The following is a 14,963-nucleotide window of genomic DNA, read 5'->3' as shown; positions in this document are numbered from 1 at the left end:
GGAGACAGCGCTAGCCTAGGAGATCCTAACTCTCCCTTCATCTCAAGACTCTGCCCCTGCCGAGGCTGATTAGTAGTAACACACACACACACACACACACACACACACACACACACACTAAATAAAACTTCACAGGCTAAAACGTATTGACTGAAAATTTATAGAAGCAATAGATAAGTTTGGTACCTATTATCTGACTCAGTTGACCAAGTAGAAATTATTATTCTTAAATCTTACAAAGACAGAATCTATAGTCATGAAATGATGATTAGGATAAGAAAACTTGACATTTATTTTTTTAAACAACTGATATCAAGTCCAACACTCTAAGGAAATGTAAAGTCAGGATTTTCCAGCCAGGAGTCCTGGGGCTGACAAACGCCCCTCCCCGCCCCCACTGGGCCTGGAGCGAGTGCGCAGGCGCGAGAGGCTGCAGGTGCGAGTGCGCAGGCGCGAGCGGCCACAGGCGAGTGGGCGGAGGCACAGGGACGCCAGAGCTCCCGGACCGCTCCTGAGGGGAGGGAAGGTGGAGACTGGGTCGGTCCCCACTGCGAAAGGCCCCGGACCGGGGAGCAGCGCAGACACGAGTAAGTGCAGCTCTATCCGCAGCCCCTCACCGCGCGCCCCCGCCTGCCCAACGGCCAGCGGCCCCCGACTCCTCCAGCCTCGGGGAGCGCGAGCCTCGCTGGGTCCTCGGGTCCGGGGTCGCCGCCACCGGCCGCAGGGTGAGGACCCCGGGCCGGGGCCCAAGACGGTCGTGGAACTGTGGGCGCCCCGCGCGCTCGCAGCCCTCCCTAACTCGGCGCCCCTCGACCGCGGGGGGCGGCCTCTGGGTCTGTGGGCGCCGCCTGGACCCGGTCGCCGCGGGCTCGCGGGTTCGGGAAGGGGAGGTGCCTCCGAGGAGCCCGAAGTCGGGGCCGCGGGGTGCGCGTCGGGCGCGTTGGGTCCGCGGGTGTGAAGAGGTCTCTGCTCCCGGATGCGCGCCGGTGATGGGGGCGCCCAGCTCGGGATCCTGTTCGCTGGCCGCCAACAGCGGGTGTTCAGGTGGGACTCCGTGCTCTTTGCTAAAGCCTTCTGGAGGATAGGCTACAAAAGGTTATTAACGTTCACTTTCAGCGTTTTCAGGCTTTATTGACGGTCACTGACTCTAAGAGCGCGTCTTGGAGGGCAGTTTGTGACATACTAACATCTAAGCAAAGTTTGAAATAAAACTATTCCCGCCTTTGTATGTTTTGGGGTATGGTGAAGAGTTTTTCTTGATTCCGTTAGGCTTTTCAAGCCTAACGACTTTTGGCGACTTTTGGCGGAGCTGCACTGCTCTTAAATGGTGACAGTATTGTCGCTAAGTCATGTCCCAACTCTTGGGACACCGTGGACTGACTGTAGCCCTTCAGGCTCCTCTGTCCGTGGAATTCTCCAGGCAGGAATACTTGAGTGCGTTGCCATTTGCTTCTCCAGGAGATCTTCCCAACCCAGGAATCGAAGCCGAGTCTCTGGCATTGTAGGCAGATTCTTTAGCAACTGAGCTACTAGGGAAGCTCCTAAGTTAAATGAGCATTTAAAAAATACTTCTTTGAGCAGTTACCATAGACGCTCAAATATTTGAGAATTTTAGTTATAGTAATGGGCGTGGTTTCTTTGGTTTTTTGTTTGGTTTTGGGTCTTTGGTTATTTTTTGTTGTTGGTTGGCTGGTTTTGGGATTTTTGGATTTCTTTGGGTCGGGGTAGAGTTTGCATCAGGAGGAGATGGTATCCAAATCAGGAGAAATGTTTATTTCATGGTGTTCTGGTATGCAGTGTTGCAGTTTAAAGTATCTAATCCTGGTTAAATCTCAGATTGGCTCCAGCAAATGGATATTTTTATTGAGAATAGTTTGGGTTTTGTTCTGTGGGTTTTTTATGTGCTTTTCTTTTTTAGTACAATCTGCTTATTTAGCATGCTTCAAATCATAATAGATTGTAGTTAACACTGGTGGTTGATGCAAGGAACAATGCTTTGTAACACAGAGATGGGTTGTCTTTTTCTACAGAAATTTGTTCTTGAGTCAGTAAATTTCCACGTAAAACTCTCAGGAGTGACTTTTGCTATAGCACTTTGGTCTCTGTAATGAGGAATAAAGCATATCATTTCACTGTTGAAGATAATGGCATATACTATAAAGATAGGCATCGGGTACATAAAAGGAATTCGAGCCTTGAGTTTGGTGAATTAGTGTCCTCAATGAAACGGCTTGTCTCTTCGAAGAGAAGGAGAGCGATAACCACATGGTGATGACCAGGGTTCTTTCCCTACCTTGAACACCAAGAGGAACGGGAGGAGACAGAGTGATTTTCAGAAGAACTGACGTTCATTTATCAACCACGTACCCTCGTTCCTTGCTGTTTCTTAATTCCCAGAGAAATTAAAAAACGTGGTTCCTAACCAGGATATTTGAATGGGAAAGGTCCTTTCAGTTCCCAGGCAGGTAACTGAATCCGTTGTATAAGCGTTCATCTGCCTGTACCTTGGAAGTAACACTGAGAAAATCGTCTTCTCTAATGGATGAAGTGGGCAGAATAGGAGGGTGGTGGAGCTTTTTGGGGCAAGTTTTCCAAAAGTTGGAGCAAAAGTAAATCAGTCTCTTCAAAGGAACAGACTCATTAGATACCAGCATTTGGGCCTTAAGGTCTTTTGCAACATCATGTAGCTTGTTAGTAAAAATACTCCAGACCAGAGAAAAATCCACGTGGTCAAATGCTTATTGGATGAAAAGTAATGAAAGAAAAAGAACATGCTGAAGATTTTTAATATCTGGCATTTGACCCAGATCAGTTGACTGAGTACAAATAAAGGTCAGTCAAGAAATCTTCCAGAGAGAGAATTTAGTCATTCAGCTGTGATGTGGACAAGAAACCTGCTATTTATTTGTTAAAAATTAATCCCAACTAAAATACTTTGTTAATTAGCAATAAATATGGATAAACTGCAAGTAGTTTACTATGCTGTGTTTTCAAAGCAGGATCAAGGAATTAAAAGTTACTGAAGTTTTCTCTGGAAAGTACTTTCTCAACATTATTTTTCAAATATTGTAATTCTGATTGCAGTGTGTATGAATCTCAGAGTAAAATCTTTTGAGGAATTGATATTCTCTGAGGTCAAATGACTGATTCAGAAGAGCAGGGTTAAATTGGAGGGTAAAAGTGTCAATAACACAAATTGATGTCTGTCATTTTAAATGTACTAGATTGAGGGCCATTTAAGTGGATCGTATAATTAGCATAATTGTGCGTATAATGGTTTATGCTAAATTACCACACAACTCCCCAAATTTCAGCAGCACAGCACTATGGTTCCCACATCACAGCCCTGGGTGGGTATTCACTTTGGGGAGACTGCACTCCTTCAGATGGTCATTCAGGAACCCAGACTCCTCCCATCCTATACCGTCTCCCTTCCCTTAGACCTCATCCCCATCTGCATCCATCAGCAGAAGGGGTGAAGAATATGGAGAAATGCATATGGAAGTTTCTGATGAGCCAGCTCTGGAAGGATCCAGGTCAGTTTCTCTGCTGCTGTTTTGGCCACAGTCCATTTCTGTGGCCACAAGAGAGACTGGGGATTCTTCCAACTGTTCTCCCCAGGAAGGGAGAACAATTAAAGTTGTCAGCAACCGTGAGTCATTCATTTCGATTTAATTCGTTTTCAAATCTTTATTGGCTGTTTGCCATACACCAAGCGCTGTGCAGAGTGTGACCTGAGAATTGGTTGAGCAGCATCTTGATCTTGGAGGAGTTGTGAATCCTCAGGAGAGAAGACAGAGTATGAAGTGCCTGCCATCCTAGGAGAAAGGGATTAAGAGAACCTGCTTTGAAAGTTCAGGGAATGATTCTAGATTTGAAAGCTGCCTGGAAATGATTGATTTGGATTCCACTTTCAGAGATGAACAAGATATGATTGTGAAAGAAGCTGGCATCAGGAGCCGTAGAAACAGGTCCTGCGATACAGGGTATCATAAAGAATATCATGTCGTCATTGTTCAGTTGCTAAGTTGTGTCGGTCTCTTTGCGACTCCATGGAACTAAGAAGAGATATATCATTTTACAGCTAAAGCAGCTGAAGCCTAGAGTAGGAAGGTGACCATCCAGGTCAGGTAAAGGGGTTGAAGATCAGGTTTCAAGCTGAGAAAGAGTCCACGGGGACTCAGTCTGAGCAGTTCAAACACTGAAAGGAGACCACTAATGTTCTGGGAAGGCTGGCATCTGGCCTCAGTGTGGGATTTGAGACAGAGAGTGGGCCCAGGGGGAACTGAGCCTCCGCAGTGGGCAGAGGAGGCCACCCCATCTCCGAAAAGTGCCACTGACCTCAGAGTGGGTGGAATGAGCAGTGAATTCTAGTCCACCTGAGAAAGCAGTCCAATCTGAATAACTCTGAGTTTAGGTTTATCTTACATACTTCTTAAGAAAGAACTTGGACAAGGCCAAGTCAAGTGCAGCCTCTTGAATTCCACACCCAGTATTCATTGGTGGAAGTGCTTAAACCCTCCAAGTGATTCCAGTATTTTAATTTTACTCAGTATTTAATTCCAAAGTTCTCTGTGCGATACAGTGGGTTCTTATTGTTTATTTTATATATAATATGCCTTGCGTGATTCACGCTGGTCAGACTACATGATTATGTTCACTTCTGATATAATCTTTTTAGGTACAGCCTTAAAGTCTTTGATAAGATATTTTAAAATAATTTTAGCATGTGTGTGTTCTATGATTACTTAATGAGCAAATAACTGGAATCAAAAAGAGTGTGAATGTATTTAATGTGAGGACAGGTGAAGTGAAGCAGTCTGGAAGAGGGAACCAATAAAAAGGGATCTTGGTAAATAAATAAAGACATCGTTTAGAAATGGAGAGGTATTTGGAAGGAAATTAGTGCCTGACACCATACTCTGCTCTTTGCATGTTTAGGAGCTAGTTTCTGATGTTATTTTCACCACAGATCTCCCTGTGGTGAATTGTATTTGACCTCCACACTGTTTATCTCCTGGACACATTGTGAAATTTTGAGAAGAAGCAGGTATTAGAATTTGTCTTGAGAGCAGCTATAAACATTTCCTGGAACCCCTCTAGGGTAGAAGAAAAAGGAAAGGAAAATGGAAACAAGGGATAAAGACAGCTAATAATGTTGGAGATACCACTGGGATTTGTGGTCTCTTTTTGAAATGGCTTCCCTGGTGGTTGAGACAGGAAAGAATCCACCTGCAATGCAGAAGTCCTGGGTTCGATCCCTGGGTTGGAAAGATCCCCTGGAGAAGGGAACGACTACCCACTCCAATATTCTGGCCTGGAGAATTCCATGGACAGAGGAGCCTGGTGGGCTACAGTCCATGGGGTCACAAAGAGTCGGACACAACGGAGCACTTTCAATTCACTTTTTGAAACTAAATAGAAGAAGTCAGAACGTGACTGTTTCTTGATCATGGTTTGTTTTCATTTTTGTCTTTTTTTTCTTACTCCTTCATCAGTTATTCCAGTTGATAGAACATTATGTCATCTTCAGTTTCAGTGTGAGTGCTTGTCTTGCTTCCATTTGTATTATTCATGCAAACGTTGATTGAACTGATGACCCCAAGTCATCAAGGAAACATTAAATACACTGATGAATACATTTCTTAATTTTAGAAAAAATTAATGAGTGAAGGTTAAAATACTCTTCTTAAATTTGTCATTTAAAAAATTCTCATATGCATACCTCATTGCCTAATACTGCCAGAAAAATGAGGAATTCCTATGTGTTAATGAGCCTGTATATTTTTTACAGGTATGACTATTACCGAGTGTAACAGCCCAGTTTGCTGGCCATGTCCTGTCTCCAGGAAAGTTGTAGCTGCTGTTGTTTCAGGTAGTCCCTTGGGTACCAGAGGTGAGTTTATGAAGCTATACGACCTTTTACACTTATTTAAAAAAATTGAAGTGTCGTTGATTTACAGTGTTGTATGTCAGCTGTACAGGTAAGTAATTCAGTTGTGTGTGTGTGTGTGTGTGTGTGTGTGTGTGTGTGTGTGTGTATTCTTTTCCATTACCGTTTATTACAAGGTATTGAGTAAGTTCTCTGTGCGATACAGTGGGTTCTTATTGTTTATTTTATATATAATATGCCTTGCGTGATTCACGCTGGTCAGACAACGTGATTATGTTCACTTCTGATATAATCTTTTTAGGTACAGCCTTAAAGTCTTTGATAAGATATTTTAAAATAATTTTAGCATGTGTGTGTTCTAATTCCAGTGGTAGTTATTAGAGATATGATTTTGCATGAAGTATTTCTCTTTTTGTTCTTGACCAATTAAAAAAATTGTTTTTTTTTTTTTCTGATTGGTTTGCTAGATATTTGTGACTACATTAAAAATGTTAACTTTTGTCTCATCTTAAAATACGATCTGAATTAGCAATGAATATTGTGCTATACATAAGGGCTGTGACATAAATCTAGTTTCTAACTTCATAAACACATAATCTAGAAGGGAACACAGACACATATGTAACAACTGCATTTGTTTACTGAGTGAAATAGTGAGATGGATAAAGTTCTAGTAAGCCTTGAACAGCCAAATCAGCTTCAGAAATAGATGTGCAGTTATTTTAAAATATTTTAAACATTTTCCAGCTACATGCAGAAAATAGTGTGAAAGAGGTATGGTTCTTACTATAAGCAATTTAGCATTTTGACATTCTGAGCATCCTCATCATGAAATTAAGTCCAGAAGGAGTTTTCCCACATCTCTTGAAATGGTCCTTGTTCGTCCACAACATTTCCCATAATAACAGAGGTGCTTCCAAGGGCAGGAAACGTCAACGTTATTAAAGTTTCACAAAGCAAAGTCACTTTTAAGAATATGATGTCCCCAAACTGACAAAGGTCTTGAAAAATAATTTCAAGGGCGGCATAAATTATTTTCTGCTTGTCAAAGGGCAGAAATATTTAGGTTGAGCTAATGAATGGTAGAGTTTTAGAGTGGAGAATATCCTTAAAATATTACATAGATTTATACTGTCAGTAGATGCTACCTACATGAGGTTATTTGTATTTAAACAAATTTTAAAATTAAAACTGCAGTTTCTCAGTTGGATTTGCCATATTTTAAAGATGTTTATTAGCTACATGTGGCTAGTGAATACTGCATTGGCTAGTACAGATACAAAACATTTTCATTATCATAAAAAAATCTATTGAGCAATACTAAATATATACCCAGATATTCATAGAGGAGGCAACCAAGTCTCAAGGAAGTAATAAAACTTCCAGAGGTCACACAGCTGTGTTTTTAAAGAAACGCAGAATGATGCAAAGCAAGTAATAACAGAGGCATTAAAGAAACCCAGGAGGTTTCTGGAACAGATAAAGTAGAGTTTAACAGTGCAGGCTTAGTTGTTAGCAGGGTTGAAGCTCATGATCATTAGGACGACCTACCTGATTGAATTTGGACAGTTAAAATTTTATGCAGTGAATTAAAAGCAGAAAAATATTTCAATTTCAATCAAAGGCTGCCAGCTCCATATTTTTAGCCTGTGCTGTGCTTCCAGATTATGTTTATCACTTTAGTATACAGGGCACCACTCAAACCAAACCCGAAGTTTGGTTTGCCTGGCCCCAAGAAATGAAACAATCTTGAGGGGTTATGGCTATATTTGAAAAGGTTGATTTTTCAATGCATCATGCAGACTGGCCCTGTTTTAAAAGGGACTCCTGCCACCACATAGTCGAAATGTGAACTCTTTTCTCTCTTGGCAAAAGTCAAAGATAGGCCCTGCATTTTTATTATTTCATTAAAATCCAAGTATTATTTTTCCATTTTCTACCTTGTTTTCATCACAGTGTGATCAACTGTAGTCAAGAAAGGAAAGGTTAGATTTATCAATCGAAGTGTGATAAAGGCCCTCTAAATAATTGAACCCTCAGGAGAAACAATCCTCATGTATTCTTTTTCTGTTGCTTCAATATCTTCATAAAAAGTCATTTCAGTATGTTTGGTCCTGTAGCAGAGATTCTGTGAAGTGCTTATCTTCCTCGGAGGTCCAGAAAGCCTGTGAGTGTGTGGATAAAGGTGGGTCTTAGAGAGAGAGAGGGAGGATGGAGAGAGACTTGATGCTGAGAGAGGACAATGTTCTAAAACCTCCTTGGGTTGAAGGTAGGGGAGCAGAAATACCCATGAGTAATCTAGAGTAAAAGTTAAATAATCAAGGAGATGAATACTCTGAAGGAATATGGTAACTTCCCTCCTAGAAATAAAAGTTACCCTTATTAATTCTCTTCCTTTTGCCCCAGAAAAGCATTAGTTAGGTCTAGAGAGGGGTATTATTGCCAGAAATGGAAAAGGCAGTTTGAAGAGACTAGCCTGGAGCAGAGAGAGCAAGAAAGCTGAGCCAGTAGATGGAAAGCAGACTTCATGGAAGTCTCCAGCTCAAGTTCTGGGAACACCAAGTTCAAGTCCAAAAGGGCCCACATGGGAACTGAGGAAGACTGGCAGAGAGGGCAAAGTTACACTGAAGGTACAGTATTTATTATGGGATTGAACTCCTGAAAGGCCTTCCAGTAGCTTCCGATCTGTTCAAGAATCCTTCATGTCCTGCTGCTTCCCAGTGAGTGGCTCACAGCTTCAAGACCTCTTCTCCAGGCTAAAGAACTATTTGTAATATACCCTGCCTGTATTTTTTACTTTGGCAACCCAGACAAGGAAAGTTGAACAATTTTCAGATTCTAGAGCTTTTGCCCCAGCCCTGGAAATGCTGCAGACAGCCAATCTCAGCTAAAGGGAGCCACTTAGCCCAGGGTCACATCACCCCTTCGTACAATGCCCTTCATCCAATGACAGGTGTAAGAATATAAAAGTTAAGACATCCTCCTGAATTGGGACATCCCCCTGAAGGGGTCATCTCATTTTAAGAACTCTCCCCCAAAGGGTCACCTGAGGTTTCCTGAGGCTGCAACACAACTTTACTTCTACCTTTGCCCAATCTGATGTCCTTTTCTTCCATACGTTGTTGATGCCAAGAGTTGTCCCTAATTAATCTCTTAGACACTAATCACTGTCTCAGGGTTAGCTCTGAACATGGTGGCATTTGTTTATGATTTGGAGTGCATACCTAGACTTTAAAGTGCAGCAGTGCCCAATTGCACAAATATGTCTTTCTATTTCTCTCTCTCATCTCTGTTTTCATTTTCTCGCTGCTAGATTAGTCAGGGGACTCCCAAGTTCTTCATTGTGTCATCCTGGTACCAAGATTCTCCTGGAAATTATAAAGTTATTCACCTTCTACATCAAGTACTTCTTATTTTTTCCCTAGAAACATAAATCATCCTTAAAAGGAATTAGAGTGTCAAATCTTAAATATATTTTAGTTTCTCCACCACTTTATACATTAAATGCTTTTTCCTGGAGACTGCTTCTGACATTGGCGTTCACTGTGCTCTCAAACTGCCTAATTTGGAAGCTACTCCTGTTTCCAAATGCTGCCTTCTGCTGGTCTCCTGAAGTTCTGAAGTCTGCCCTGCCTCCACTATTAGGTATAGTTCAGTAGTTGTCTACCTCAAGGTAATAGGGTATCTTTTGGAAGCTTTATTCTTTTTCCATTTACACAACACACACACACGTATATGATTACATATATTATATAATTCTAATACTTAAGCGTCTATGTGACCACAGCTTTATCTGCAGCCCACAGGTTTTGCTACAGTATATTTTCATTCAGTTCAGTTCAGATGCTCAGTCATATCTGACTCTTTGCGACCCCATGAACTGCAGCATGCAAGGCCTGCCTGTCCATCACCAAGTCCCAGAGTCCACCCCAACCCATATCTGTTGTGTTGGTGATGCCATCCAACTGTCTCATCCTCCATCGTCCCCTTCTCCTCCTGCCCTCAATCTTTCCCAGCATCAGGGTCTTTTCAAATGAGTCAGTTCTTCACATCAGGTGGCCAAAGTATTGGAGTTTCAGCTTCAACATCAGTCCTTCCAATGAACACCCAGGACTGGTGTCGTTTAGGATGGACTGGTTGGAGCTCCTTGCAGTCCAAGGGACTCTCAAGAGTCCTCTCCAACACCACAGTTCAAAAGCATCAATTCTTTGGTGCTCAACTTTATAGTCCAACTCTCACTTCCATACATGACCACTGGAAAAACCATAACCTTGACTAGACGGACCTTTGTGGCCAAAGTAATGTCTCTACTTTTTAATACGCTGCCTGGGTTGGCCATAACTTTCCTTCCAAGGAGTAAGTGTCTTTTAATTTCATGGCTGCAGTCACCACCTGCAGTGATTTTGGAGCCCAGAAAAATAAAGTCAGCCACTGTTTCCACTGTTTCCCCATCTATTTGCCATGAAGTGATGGGACCAGATGCCATGATCTTCGTTTTCTGAATGTTGAGCTTTAAGCCAACTTTTTCACTCTCCTCTTTCACTTTTATCCAGAGGCTCTTTAGTTCTTCTTCACTTTCTGCCATAAGGGTGGTGTCATCTGCATATCTGAGGTTATTGATATTTCTCCAGGCCGTCTTGATTTCAGCTTGTGCTTTCTCCAGCCCAGCGTTTCTCATGATGTACACTGCATGTAAGTTAAATGAGCAGGGTGACAATAGACAACCTTGACGTACTCCTTTTCCTAATTCTGGAACCAGTCTGTTGTTCCATGTTCAATTCTAACTGTTGCTTCCTGACCTGCATACAGGTTTCTCAAGAGGCAGGTCAGGTAGTCTGGTATTCCTATCTCCTTCAGAATTTTCCACAGTTTATTGTGATCCACACAGTCAAAGGCTTTGGCATAGTCAATAAAGCAGAAATAGATGCTTTTCTGGACCTCTCTTGCTTTTTCGATGATCCAGCGGATGTTGGCAATTTGATCTCTGGCTCCTCTGCCTTTTCTCAAACCAGCTTGAGCATCTGGAAGTTCACGGATCAGGTATTGCTGAAGCCTGGTTTGGAGAACTTTGAGCATTACTTTACTAGTGTGTGAGATGAGTGCAATTGTGCGGTAGTTTGAGCATTCTTTGGGATTGGAATGAAAACTGACCTTTTCCAGTCCTGTGGCCACTGCTGAGTTTTCCAAATTTGCTGACATATTGAGTGCAGCACTTTTACAGCATCATCTTTCAGGATTTGAAATAGCTCAACTTGAATTCCATCACCTCCACTAGCCTTGTTCGTAGTGATGCTTACTAAGGCCCACCTGATTTCATATTCCAGGATGTCTGGCTCTAGGTCAGTGTTTCATTATCATTCAATTAATGAAATTCTAATTCCTATTATGACTTTATCTTTGACATCCATATTTATCAGAAGTATGTTTTGTTTTTTTTTTTTTTAATTTAATTTGTTTATTCAGCTGCACCTGGTCTTAGTTGTGGCTTTCAGGATCTTCAGTCTTCATTGTAGCATGCAAGGTCGTTTAGTTGTGGCATGAAAACTCTTTGTTTGTGGGAACCAGTTCCCTGACTCGAGATGGAATTCAGGCTCCCTGCATTGGGAGTATGGAGTCTTAGTCACTGGACCACCATGGAAATCCAGAAGTGTGTTTTTAATGTCCAAATATTTGATAAAATATTGGTTATACATTTTAAAATTTCTTGATTATTCTGAGTCTTGTTTTATACCCAGCATTCAGTCAACTTAAAAATGTGCCATGTACACCTCAAAATTTGTATGTAAATGTGCATTTCATTCTTGTTAATGCAGTGTTTTATGCAAATGTAGGCCAAAGAGTTTTTCAATTAATTTATTTTAATTGGATATAGTTACATTAAGGATATTGTGATGGTTTTTGCCATAGGTCAACATGAAATGGCCACAGGTATACATGTGTCCCCCCCAATTCTGAACCTCCTCTCCCATTTCCCACCCCACTGTATTCCTCTGGGTTTTCTCAGAGCACCGACTTTAGGTGCCCTGGTTCATGCATCAAATTTGCACAGGTCATCTATTTTACATATGGTAATGTACATGTTTCAATGCTCTTCTCTCAAATCATCCCACTCTCATCTTTTCCCCCTGAGTCCAAAAGTCTGTTCTTTACATCTGTGTCATCTTTGCTGCCATGCATGTAGGATTGTTGGTACCATCTTTCTAAGTTCTCTCTATATGCATTAATATAGAGTATTTGTCTTTCTATTTCTGGCTTACTTCACTCTGTATAATAGGCTCCAGGTTCATCCACCTCATTAGAACTGACTCAGATGCATTCCTTTTTATAGCTGAGTAATATTTCATTGTGTGCATATAGCACAACTTTCCTATCCATTCATCTGCTGGTGGACATCTAGGTTGCTTCCTTGTCTAGCTTTGTAAATAGTGCTGCAGTGAATGTTGGGGTACATATGTCTCTTTCAATTCTGGTTTCCTCGGGGTGTATAGGCCAAAGACTTTAACAATGGTATTCAGATCTTCTGTAGTTTACTGATTTGTTGTTGTTCTGAATTATTGATCTAGGTAATTTAGATTTTATTTCTAGTTAGTTTTCAGAATTTCCCTTCATATATTGCCTCGAAGTTTAGTTTTATGACATGTTCCTTGTAAAGTAATGGTTGGTTTTATTATCCTGTCTTATCTCCAGTGATACTTTTTGCTTTCAAATCTCCCATTATTTTTTTTTCAGTTTTGCTTATTGTTTTTATGACATAAGTTTTGCATCCTTTAACTTGCAGTCTGACTATGGTGTCTTGTAAGGGGCATAGAATTAAGATTTTTGTTTGTTTCAAAAAATCTCTGCCCTTTAATGTGACTATTTACAGTTAACGTATCTTATTATAGACCTTTTACTCCTTGTTTTCTGCTTGTCCTTCCTTTTTATGTTCCTCTGGCTCTTCCTTTTAAATTCATCAAACTCCATTTTCCCTTTATTAGCTCACAATGCTTATATAGGTAGCAGTTACACATGCACCGTGACTTATTAGCTCCTTTACTGCTTCTCAAGCAGTGCTGAGACCTTAAATTTATTTTATTACTTTTTCCTCTTCCTCTTGTTTTAATGCATTCTAATTTTTATATATTTCATTATTACTCTTATGTGCAGTTAGATTTTATTCAGATTTATTCACTTACGCTTCCTTTCTGTTCTATTTAATTCCTTTGTCAAGTCCTTATTTTCCTCTATGATAATTTTCCTTCTGCCTGCGGGTCTCCCTTTCAGTTGGTTCTGATGAGAACATATTCTCTAAATTTTGTTTGTTTGCAGATTTCCTTATTTCATCTTCCAAACAACATTTTCTCTGCCTCTAGAATTCTCAGTGAGCAGTTATTTTCTTTAGCACGTTCCATTATTTTCTAGTATTAATCATTTTTGTTGAGAAGTAAGCAGTAATCTTAATCTCATGCGTTGTTGAAAGGTCAACTGTTGTTTTTCCTCTGGTTACTTCTAAGGTGTTCTGTTTTTCTTTGCTATTTGTAAATTGTACTCTGGTGGTGTTAGATATGGTTTCTTTATATTTACTCTTGTTGCGTTTTTTAGTGCTTGTTGAATTTATGGCTTGATATATTCTTTTTAGTTTTTGAGAACTCTCAGCTATTATTTCTAAATATTGTTCTCGCCCGAATCTCTCTCTTCTTTTCCCTTTGGACTCCAATGTAAACATATGATGAAAATGTTTACTGTGGCCCATATGTTTCAAATGCTCTTTTCTGTACTTTTTTATCCTTTTTGTTTTCCACGTTTAGTCTTCCTATTTTTACTGCTACTCTGTCTTCCAGTTCATTTATCTTTCTTCACCTGTGTTCGGCCCACTACTGAGTTTAATTTTGAATTCTGTCAGTTCAACTTTAATCAGTTTCTAGTTGTCTAGTTAAATTCTCTACCTTGTCATCTATTTTCCTGAACTTGGTAATATTTATCAAAATATATTTGAACTTTAATATCTAGGTCATCCATGATTCTGATTCTGTTTTTTATTCTAATTCTCCTTTTCTTGGGAGTCTTGGTGGTTCTTTGATGAACACCAGACTTGGGATATGACAAGTTGTAGAGAATCATAATGACATTCCAGTTGACCTTTGAACAACCTGGATTTAGATTGCACAGATCCACTTATATATGGATTTTTTCCCAACAACTGCAGCACTGCATGATCTGTGGTTGGTTGAATCCTCAGATGCAGAACCATAGATAGGAAGGGCCGCCTATCAAGTGATATGTGAATTTTTGACTGCATAGGGAGTCGGTGTCTCTAAGTCTTGTATTGTTGAACGGTCAACTGTCCTTTTTTCAAGAGAGAATTTCCTATTCCCAGGTAAGGAGCAGAAGGAAAGATCAGCTTATTGATCTTCAGTCATTGCACAAGCTTCATACTCATTTTCCTTCTTTATAGATGTTTCCATCAAGGTAGCTGTTTCATCAACCTTCCTAACACACATTCACGTGGACACAGATACATATAGAAACCTCCAGTGTCCTAATTCATATCATTAGCTTTCCACCGGGCCACTATTCTTTGGTGGGTTCTGAACCTCAGTTTTATCTCCTCAGCATTACAAGACTCCTGAGTCTTTGCTTTTGACTTCAGTTAGCTTTTGTTTGACTTCTTAACATCTTGCCTTGTCTACCTACGTGGAAAATGTGATAACGTCAAGGGACCACTGTTGCTGAATTGAGCTCGAGTCTCTGAATCTTTCCCATCTCTGGGATTTTGATCCTTAAAATTCTAGCTGCCTTGTTATTTCTAAAGTCCAACCCTGCTCTCTCCTCAGTCCTCCAATATTGTCCTAAGATCTACTGGCTTTTCTGCCTCTTAGGAGCCATATTTGGTTTCTCATGCTTTTGATTTTCATCAATAATTTCTAAATGACTGGATTAGATAAAGCATGTGCAGAATACTGTTCTTACTTCTATGAGTTTCTTTTCTATTTTATTTTTCTATGTCATGGCTACCTCATTAGCTTTATAATGCTCACAGTCAAATGTTGCTTATGATTTATCTGACCTTTCTAGTATGGTTTCCTAAGGT

The 14,963-nt window shown here is 40.6% G+C and overlaps 1 protein-coding gene across 1 annotated transcript in view; it reads left to right on the top strand.

Moving 5' to 3' along the window:
* The first annotated feature begins 472 nt into the window (after positions 1-472).
* Positions 473-14,963, top strand: part of LOC136166218 (exocyst complex component 1-like) — a 78,019-nt gene continuing 63,528 nt past the window's right edge. The window contains exons 1-2 of the mRNA XM_065932241.1: positions 473-587; positions 5,795-5,896. The gene's annotated coding sequence lies outside the window, so the exon portion shown is untranslated. The remainder of the gene's footprint in view (positions 588-5,794; positions 5,897-14,963) is intronic.

This window comes from Muntiacus reevesi, chromosome 4 (genome assembly GCF_963930625.1).
Source record: "Muntiacus reevesi chromosome 4, mMunRee1.1, whole genome shotgun sequence".
In the NCBI taxonomy this organism is placed as follows: Eukaryota; Metazoa; Chordata; class Mammalia; order Artiodactyla; family Cervidae; genus Muntiacus; species Muntiacus reevesi.
The sequence above is the reverse complement of the archived record's forward strand: the minus strand, read 5'-3'. Positions and strand labels throughout refer to the sequence as shown.